This window comes from Rana temporaria, chromosome 4 (assembly GCF_905171775.1).
Source record: "Rana temporaria chromosome 4, aRanTem1.1, whole genome shotgun sequence".
NCBI classification, from domain to species: Eukaryota; Metazoa; Chordata; class Amphibia; order Anura; family Ranidae; genus Rana; species Rana temporaria.
Window position 1 is genome coordinate 400,233,125 of NC_053492.1, and position 10,202 is coordinate 400,243,326.

The following is a 10,202-nucleotide window of genomic DNA, read 5'->3' on the forward strand; positions in this document are numbered from 1 at the left end:
ACTTTTGAAAAACTGCTATAACATAATAATACACTATATTACCAAAAGTATAGGGACGCCTGCCTTTACACGCACATGAGCTTTAATGGCATCCCAGTCTTAGTCCGCAGGGTTCAATATTGGGTTGGCCGACCCTTTGCAGCTATAACAGCTTCAACTCTTCTGGGAAGGCTGTATACAAGGTTTAGGAGAGTGTCTATGGGAATGTTTGACCATTCTTCCAGAAGTGCATTTGTGAGGTCAGATTAGAAGGCCTGGGCTCACAGTCTTCACTCCAATTCATCCCAAAGATGTGCTATACTTACTCATCCATGTCTTTATGGACCTTGCTTTGTGCACTGGTCCAAATCATTAGGGAGGGATTATGGTGTGCAGGGTCAGATTCCAGACAAGGCCAACAAGGCCAGGCCTCGGGGCGGCAGTGGGTGCAGGGGCGGCACTGCGGCTGAGAGGAGAGGACACTTTTACTTTCATTTCGGGAGTTCCCCCCTGTCATGCGGATGGTGAGAGGAGAAAAACAGAGGGAAGAGGAGGTGAGATAGTTCTTGGCAGCAGCAACCCCCCCTCCCGGTTCTCAATTTCATTTTCGGCAGCAGCACTCCCCAATGCTCAATGTCATTTTTGTCAGCAACCCGTACCCCCCACCCCCCACTTCTCAGTGTCCGGCAAGAAATTTGCCCGTGGATAATGCCCCCCCTGTACTGGGCGGCATTGAAGGACCTGGCCTTGGGGCGGCAAAGGGAGTAAATCCGGGCCTGATGGTGTGGGGTTGTTTTTTCAGGTGTTGGGCTTGGCCCCTTAGTTCCAGTGAGAGGAACTCTTAAGGTGTCAGCGTACCAAGACATTTTGGACAATTTTATTCTCCCAACTTTGTAGGAACAGTTTGGGGATGGTCCCTTCCTGTTCCAACATGACTGCGCAACAGTACACAAACAAGGTCCATAAAGACATGGATGTGCGAGTTTGGGATGGAGGAACTTGGCTGGCCTGCACAGAGTCCTGACCTCAGCCTGATAAAACACCTTTGGGTGAGACTGGGAGCCAGGCCTTCTCGTATACATCAGTGCCTGACCTCACAAATGCGCTTCTGGTAGAATGGTCAAACATTTCCATAGATAATCCTAAACCTTGTGGACAGCCTTGCCAGAAGGATCGAAGCGGTTATAGCTGCAAAGGAAGGGCCAACTCAATATTGAACCCTACGGACCAAGATTGGGATGCCATTATAGTTCATGTAAAGGCAGGTGTCCCAATACTTTTGGTAATAAATAGGCAGATTCATAAAGCCTTACGACGGCGTATCAGTAGATACGCCGTCGTAAGTCTGAATCTGCGCCGTCGTATCTTTAAGCGTATACTCAAAATGAGATACGCTTGTCTGTTGCTAAGATACGACCGGCGTAAGTCTCCTACGCCGTCGTATCTTAGCTGCATATTTACGCTGGCCGCTAGGGGCGTGTACGTCGATTTACGCAGAGAATATGTAAGTGAGCAAGATACGCCTATTCACGAACGTACGTAAGGCGTTTTTCAGGCGTAAAGATAAACCACCAAAAAGATGGCGCAGCCAATGTTAAGTATGGACGTCGGGACAGCGGTCGAATTTCACGTTGTTTACGTAAGCCGATTCAGAATGGGGCTGGGCGTAGGTTACGTTCACGTCGAAAGCATTGACTATTTGACGTGATTTTGAGCATGCGCACTGGGATACGTCCACGGACGGCGAATGCGCCGTTCGTTAGGCGCGTCATTTACGTGGGGTCACGATTCATTACCATACACCACGCCCACTACAGCCTACTTTGAATTACGCGCGCTTACGCCGGCCCATTTACACTACGCCGCCGTAACTTAGGACGCAAGTTCTTTGTGAATACTGTACTTGCCTCTCTAACTTACGGCGGCGTAGCGTATATGAGATGCGCTACGCCCGCCTAAAGTTAGGCACATCTACCTGAATCTGGTTAATAGTGTATATTATAAGGCCGTGAATTGGGCATATGTATGCGTATGCCCATGAGGAGGGCCATTTTTGTCTACGCATCTACATGCAGGCAGTCCCATTCATATCTACTGGGACGCGTCCATTGCATGGACACAGCTGCTAGTCCCAACTGGACAGGCGTGTGGGTTCATGTCCCCAATCCCACACTATCTGTGCACGGCTGTCAAATTGGGACCAGCGGCTGTGTTCGTACGGCTGCTACATCCCAATAGACATGAACAGCTCTGCCTGCATGTAGATGCATTGAACACCTGGAAAAAATGGCCCTTTGCACGTGTGTGCGAATAGGTATTCCCGTGTGACTGAGGCCACGGTCTTAACTCCTAGCACTTGCTGACCCTTTACTACAACCTGACCCAGTTCCAGACATGAAACATGACGCTGTATCAGCTGCAAGGACCACATAGAATTGTTTTGCCTCTTGTAAAGACTAAAGTCCCGTACACACAATAAAAAAAAAAAAATCGTACAAAAGATACGGCTTTCGAAACAATCGTATGATAATCTGATCATTAGTACACAGCTTTCGAGAGCCAATCACGACAGTTCATCCAATATTAACCAATGGGACATGCACAAAAAAAAAGAAAAAATCTCGTACGATACCAGATGGTACAAATTTTCGTTTAATTAGTAGTACAGGTGTGGTTAGAATATACAATACAAATATACTACATTACATCACTTCTGAATTTTTATTCTATTGTATGAGAATTTTTGTACCGTATATACTTAGGACCTAATTTTACCACAAAAAAAACTGGGAAAACGTATTGACTCGAATATAAGCCTAGGGTGAGAATGCAGCAGCTACTGTAAGCGGAAAAGAGGGTCAACAATCCCCATTTGCACGCCTCACTGTGCCCATTGCAGTCTCACTGTGCCATACCTCACTGTGCCATACGGTACTCACTGTGCCCATTGTAGTCTCACTGTGCCATAACTCACTGTGCCCATTGCAGTCTCACTGTGCCATACGGTACTCACTGTGCACATTGCAGTCTCACTGTGCCATACGGTACTCACTGTGCACATTGCAGTCTCACTGTGCCATACCTCACTGTCCCCAATGCAGTCTCACTGTGCCATACGGTACTCACTGTGCCCATTGCAGTCTCACTGTGCCATACCTCACTGTGCCCATTGCAGTCTTACTGTGCCATACGGTACTCACTGTGTACATTGCAGTCTCACTGTGCCATACGGTACTCACTGTGCCCATTGTAGTCTCACTGTGCCATACCTCACTGTGCCCTTTGCAGTCTCACTGTGCCATACCTCACTGTCCCCAATGCAGTCTCACTGTGCCATACGGTACTCACTGTGCCCATTGCAGTCTCACTGTGCCATACCTCACTGTGCCATTTGCAGTCTCACTGTGCCATACGGTACTCACTGTGCACATTGCAGTCTCACTGTGCCATACCTCACTGTCCCCAATGCAGTCTCACTGTGCCATACGGTACTCACTGTGCCCATTGCAGTCTCACTGTGCCATACCTCACTGTGCCCATTGCAGTCTTACTGTGCCATACGGTACTCACTGTGCACATTGCAGTCTCACTGTGCCATACGGTACTCACTGTGCCCATTGCAGTCTCACTGTGCCATACCTCACTGTGCCCATTGCAGTCTTACTGTGCCATACGGTACTCACTGTGCCCATTGTAGTCTCACTGTGCCATACCTCACTGTGCCCTTTGCAGTCTCACTGTGCCATACGGTACTCACTGTGCACATTGCAGTCTCACTGTGCCATACCTCACTGTCCCCAATGCAGTCTCACTGTGCCATACCTCACTGTGCCCATTGCAGTCTCACTGTGCCATACGGTACTCACTGTGCCCATTGCAGTCTCACTGTGCCCATTGCAGTCTCACTGTGCCATACCTCACTGTGCCCATTGCAGTCTCACTGTGCCATACGGTACTCACTGTGCACATTGCAGTCTCACTGTGCCATACCTCACTGTGCCCATTGCAGTCTCACTGTGCCATACGGTACTCACTGTGCCCGCAGCCCGAGTACCTGAATATTTGACAGGCGTCCATTTTTTAAAAGTCGCGGCTTCCTCCTGGCGTTGCTTTCTGTGCTCCGCCTATCATGGAGGTCCTCATCCTCGTACTCAGTTTCCCAGCAGACACTGTGTTCAGTGTTCCGCCAATCACAGACATTCTTTCGTCTTTGGACAAGAGGACGTCTGTGATTGGCGGAACACTCAACACAGTGTCTGCTGGGAAACTGAGTCCGAGGATGAGAGGACCTCTGTGATAGGCGGAAAACAGTGTCAAATGCTCATCACGGAACGGAACGCCAGGAAGAAGCAGCGACTTTTGAAAAAAAATGGATGCCTGTCAAGAATGCAGGTACACTGACTCGAGTATAAGCCGAGGGGGGTATTTTCAGCCCTAAAAAAAGAAGGGCTGAAAAACTTGGCTTATACTCAAACTTCATTTTTGGTCTGAGATTAGCATAAAAAAATAAACAGGACGATAATTTTTCCGATAATCTTATCGTGTGTACCAGGCATTAGGGCTTGTGCGATGGAACACATATTACTAGATTTGCCTTTTTAAATACAACAGTAACCAAATCAATCTTGATATTAGTCTCTGGCAACCCCTTGAACAGCAGCACTCAGACTGGCACAGGTAGGGCCTTCACTGTGATACAGACAGTAAAACCTTGCATATTGCTGACTGTCTAACACTGGGAGCTTCCTGCCGGGAGAAAAAGGCAAAGTGATGAGGTCATCAGTGTGCGGCTACTCATTCCTTGTCCAATTACAGGCTGTCTAGGAACCTAAGGCCAGGGACTAGTACACAGCTGCAGGGAGTGCAGGACTTGGCTATACTTCCTGCTGGTTATTGCACCCGCGTTTAGCTGCGTTTGCGTCTATAAGTGTTTAGTTAAGAAACATCATAAGACCCCCCCCCCATAGCTAAAAAAAATAAATAAAAAAACAGTATTATTTGACCATTTCAGCCATTTTGTGAGACCAGAGTGAGTAGCAGCAGCTGAGAGAGCAGCAGTGTATTTATCGTGTCACTTGCCACATCACCTGCCACAAGTTGTGAATTGTCCACTTGCCACGTCACCTACCACAAGTTGTGAATTGTCCACTTGCCACGTCACCTGCCACAAGTTGTGAATTGTCCACTTGCCACGTCACCTGCCACAAGTTGTGGATTGTCCACTAGCCACATCACCTGGCCACGTCACCTGCCACAAGTTGTGGATTGTCCACTTGCCACGTCACCTGCCACACATTGTGGATTGTCCACAATGCAATGCAAGTAATTACATTATATATTTATTTTATTTGTGGTTTTTCATAATTTGCCATAATTTTTTAGATTTCTAATGTAAAAAAAATAGGTCACCTTTAAAAACGCTTATAAACTAAAACGCTGCAAAATGCCGGTACCGCGTTTAGCATCTGAAACGTGGAAAACTTTTGCGTCTGAACCCATTTTTTTGCTTATGGAAAAACAAGGTTAAACGCAACTTTCTAAAAACAAGACTGTGTGCATGGACACATAGGATAACATTGAATGCGTTGAGGGGCAGTTGAAAAAAAGTGTCCAACTGCCTCTGAACGCGCGTTTAACATCGTCTCGTGTGCATCGGGCCTTAGGGTGGACATTCCATTTATGCAGAGTGTGCAACTGCACAAGGGCCCTCTAGGACTTGAAGGCCAGTTTAATACTAGATGTGGGTCAGCTCCACCATGTGAAAACCAAGATTGAGAATAGAGAGGCATTCTTCGTGACCTCCCTGTTTTACTGGCTTGTTATAATATTCCAAACACCACCATCACTTCCTGCCTGAGCGGCACCGAGACACATAATGCTTTCCCACTTCCTGTTGACATTGTGTCAACTTGAAATGAAAGGGATGTCTATTATCTGACCCTTCTTGCAAATTATGAACCACGAAAGAGCTCAGGGTATCGCAAAGGTTACTATTTATCTGCTTCTATCTAAACACAATAAATTATACAGGGTGTCCCAAAAGTCGCCATACAATTGTAGCTACATTATATTTACAAATCTTCATGGCAAAATATTAATAATTAAAAATATTAAATATAATATAAAATATAATATGAATTATTTTTCTATGTCTTTTTCTTGCATAGGAGTTCTTATGGGGACAACATTGGCCACTGGGAAACATGCGAAAGGGGCATTGACAAAAAACAAAAAAAATGCACAAAAAATACACAGGTTTCACATGCAAAAAAAATTGAGATCTACGAGACCACCATCTCAAACTACGAGACCACCATCTCAAACTACGAGACCACCATCTCAAACACTTTGGGGAGTTCTGCTCAAAAAAAACGTGGTTTTTATTGAACCATATATTTTTTTTTTTGTATTGTATATTAATGTTTTTATGATGTCTTACTATTAAAATATTTTACATTATAATTTGCCATTATATACCATATGTTATTTGAGCACCGCCACAATCCCACTTCCTCCTTATATTCATATCTATCTTTTAGGGATGAGGTGCGTTCTATTCCAGAATCTTTTGGATCGTTTCTCCTTTCTACCAAACTATTCCTAAAGCTAAGCACTGGGATAAATAAATCTTGTCAAAATCTGTACTCCATCCTAAATCTTGGGGTGCATTGTGCATTTCTTCCTGATCTGTGCGGCAATCCCCTTTTTCCCTGTGTAGGAGCTTCCTGTAATGAAGACCGGTCACTGCTGCTCACTCTACTTGTGCAGGGTGACTGGTCTTGTCTCCGCCCCCTCCTGTAGTTTTCTGCAGGCAGCCTGCAGTGGGTGGAGCCTTCTGAGCCCCTCCCCCATCAAGGGATTTGGAGCATACAGAGTGGATTTAGTTTTTGTGGCTATTGAGGAATATATATATATATATATATATATATATATATATATATATATATATATATATATACACACACACACACATACACACACATACACAGTTCAGATTTAAAAATGTCCCCTTCCCACTCCTGCATGGCCTATGTAAAAAAATATCTGTATACTTAGTATACTCTGCTCCAGGCATATGACCCCACAGCTCTGGCTGCCCTGTGTCATGAAGTGCTTGACAACAACTGAAAATTCTGGGAGCGGTGACATCACCTGTAGGCTCCCACAGCCCAGCCATTGTTGGTGCTCCCTTGCAGCTGCCACTCACTGACAGGGGGGAGCAAGAACTGTGGACATTTTTTAAGAATAGGTAGTGTTATTAGTGTTATCAAGTCATAGATGGTGCAACCAGTTTGCCCATAGGTGGATCAAGTTTTGGCCAGTCCCGCTCCCCACTGAACCAGCTGAGAATTGATCCATGGCTAGCTTTAGGCAGGATTCCCCTTTATGGCTGGGTTTATGCTCTCCACCATCTTTTAGAAAAATGATCCACAGTGGATACAGTTTCAGAGGGCAGCAGAGCAGTGATACCGCTACCTCGTTAATCCCTGAGTTTTTTTTTTTTAAAGCTTAACGGAAATTTTGCAAGCATATGGCTTGCAGTCTCATTGACTTCAATGGCCAAGTTTATCTCCTGTCAAACCAAATAGAATTTGTGTGGCATGTGTAGGATCCCCCTCTGTCTGCCTCCTAGGAAGAGGAACAAGAACAAGAAATGGAAACGGAAGAGGAACAGGGACAAGAAATGGAAACGGAAGAGGAACAGGAACAAGAAATGGAAACGGAAGAGGAACAGGAACAAGAAATGGAAACGGAAGAGGAACAGGAACAAGAAATGGAAACGGAAGAGGAACAGGAACAAGAAAAGGAAACGGAAGAGGAACAGGAACAAGAAAAGGAAACGGAAGAGGAACAGGAACAAGAAAAGGAAACGGAAGAGGAACAGGAACAAGAAAAGGAAACGGAAGAGGAACAGGAACAAGAAAAGGAAACGGAAGAGGAACAAGAAAAGGAAACGGAAGAGGAACAAGAAAAGGAAACGGAAGAGGAACAAGAAAAGGAAACGGAAGAGGAACAAGAAAAGGAAACGGAAGAGGAACAAGAAAAGGAAACGGAAGAGGAACAAGAAAAGGAAACGGAAGAGGAACAAGAAAAGGAAACGGAAGAGGAACAGGAACAAGAAAAGGAAACGGAAGAGGAACAGGAACAAGAAAAGGAAACGGAAGAGGAACAGGAACAAGAAATGGAAACGGAAGAGGAACAAGAAATGGAAACGGAGGAGGAACAAGAAAAGGAAACGGAAGAGGAACAAGAAAAGGAAACGGAAGAGGAACAGGAACAAGAAATGGAAACGGAAGAGGAACAGGAAATGGAAACGGAAGAGGAACAGGAACAAGAAAAGGAAACGGAAGAGGAACAAGAAAAGGAAACGGAAGAGGAACAAGAAAAGGAAACGGAAGAGGAACAGGAACAAGAAAAGGAAAAGGAACAGGAACAGGAACAAGAAAAGGAAACGGAAGAGGAAGAGGAACAGGAAACGGAAGAGGAACAGGAAACGGAAGAGGAACAAGAAAAGGAAACGGAAGAGGAAGAAGAAAAGGAAACGGAAGAGGAACAGGAACAAGAAAAGGAAACGGAAGAGGAACAGGAACAAGAAAAGGAAACGGAAGAGGAACAGGAAACGGAAGAGGAACAGGAAACGGATAGAGGAACAGGAAACGGAAGAGGAACAGGAAACGGAAGAGGAACGGGAAACGGAAGAGGAAACGGAAGAGGAAGAGGAACAGGAAACGGAAGAGGAAGAAGAAAAGGAAACGGAAGAGGAAGAAGAAAAGGAAACGGAAGAGGAAGAAGAAAAGGAAACGGAAGAGGAAAAGGGAAGAAAAAGGAAAAGGGGAAACAGAAGAGGAAGAAGAAAGGGAAGAAAAATTAAACAGAAGAGGAAGAAGAAGGAAAAGAAAAGGGGAAACAGAAGAGGAAGAAGAAAAGGAAGAACATTTGAAACAGAAGAGGAAGAAGAAGAAAAAGAAGAAGAAGAAAAAAAGGAAACAGAAAAGGAAGACAAAGAAAATGAAGAAAAAACGGAAGAGGAAGAAGAAAAAGGAAACAGAAGAGAAAGAAGAAGAAAAGGAAAAAGAAGAGTAAGAAAGAAGAAGAGTAAGAAAAAAGAAGAGGCTGCTTGTCTAGATCGTCCCATGTAGTGTAATGCAGGCCATCCTATGAGATTGCTCTGATCCTGGCAGTACACCGCTAGATGGGATCAGCAGACGTGTCGCTCTGATCAGATGTGGACACGTAAGCCTCTAGTATAGAGAGCTCCCATCAAACTTTCCATCAGCAGCCCCTGCACAGCCCCATCCACCGGGATCTCCTCTCTCTCTCCCCGGGATCTCCTCTCTCCTCGGGATCCCCTCTCTCCTCGGGATCCCCTCTCTCTCTCCCCGGGATCTCCTCTCTCCCCGGGAGAAGAGAAGAGATCACAGATGTGATCACACAGATCTGCTCATAACAATCTATACATTATATAATCTCAGGCTCAGCGATCCGGACATTGCACTTCTCTGGCTGTGTGGACTGACACCCCCCATACAAAGTCCATACATGATCACCGATCACATCCACTACAGACGCTCAGATGAAAGTCTCCTCCACACTGTAAAGATCACACGGATTACACATTACAACTCCTAGCAATAGAGATCCTCCGCACAGCAATGGAAGATCTGCAATCACCAGCCCTGGAAATCCTTGCTGGACTTTGTAGTCCTCCTCCCTCCCTGTCTGCCCAATAAAGTACCGAGGGAAAGTTCCCAGCAGCTGCTTCATAGAGATCACCTGGGGAGTCAGATCCTATGTATTCTATAGGAATGTGATCCAGCTGTGATAGGAGCGATCAGAGTGCTCAGGCAGGCTGGCTGGCTGTGTATTGCAGATAGTTGCGGTAGGTAGGGGTGACTTACCTGCCCAGGGATCGGATGCTTGCTCTGACAGTGCTCTGCTCGGATCCTCCTGGCACACACTCCGCTCTAAGCCGGCTCAGCCTCTTTGCTGACTCTCTGGAGTCGTGGCACTTTTCTTTTCATTGGCTTTTTTTTTCAATGAAACTTTATTGCTAACGTCAGCAAACAAGAGTGTGGTCATCATTGTCAGATGTGAGCTGTACTGTACAGAGACCGCCTAGGCTGAAATGGATTCTTCTACATACTGTACAGACAAGGAGAGATCTGGGAGCACAGAGGATCTCGCACCATAGATACATTTATTAGATATGTTTAGTCATCCTA

General features: G+C 45.6%; 1 protein-coding gene across 4 annotated transcripts in view; it reads right to left on the reverse strand.

Moving 5' to 3' along the window:
- Window positions 1-9,974, reverse strand: part of RRBP1 (ribosome binding protein 1) — a 139,007-nt gene extending 129,033 nt beyond the window's left edge. For 2 of the 4 annotated variants that reach the window (XM_040351193.1, XM_040351189.1), the window contains exon 1: window positions 9,879-9,973. The gene's annotated coding sequence lies outside the window, so the exon portion shown is untranslated. Of the gene's footprint in view, window positions 1-9,878 lie in introns of all 4 variants that reach the window. The other 2 variants (XM_040351190.1, XM_040351192.1) reach the window with 2 other exon arrangements.
- Window positions 9,975-10,202: the final 228 nt, after the last annotated feature.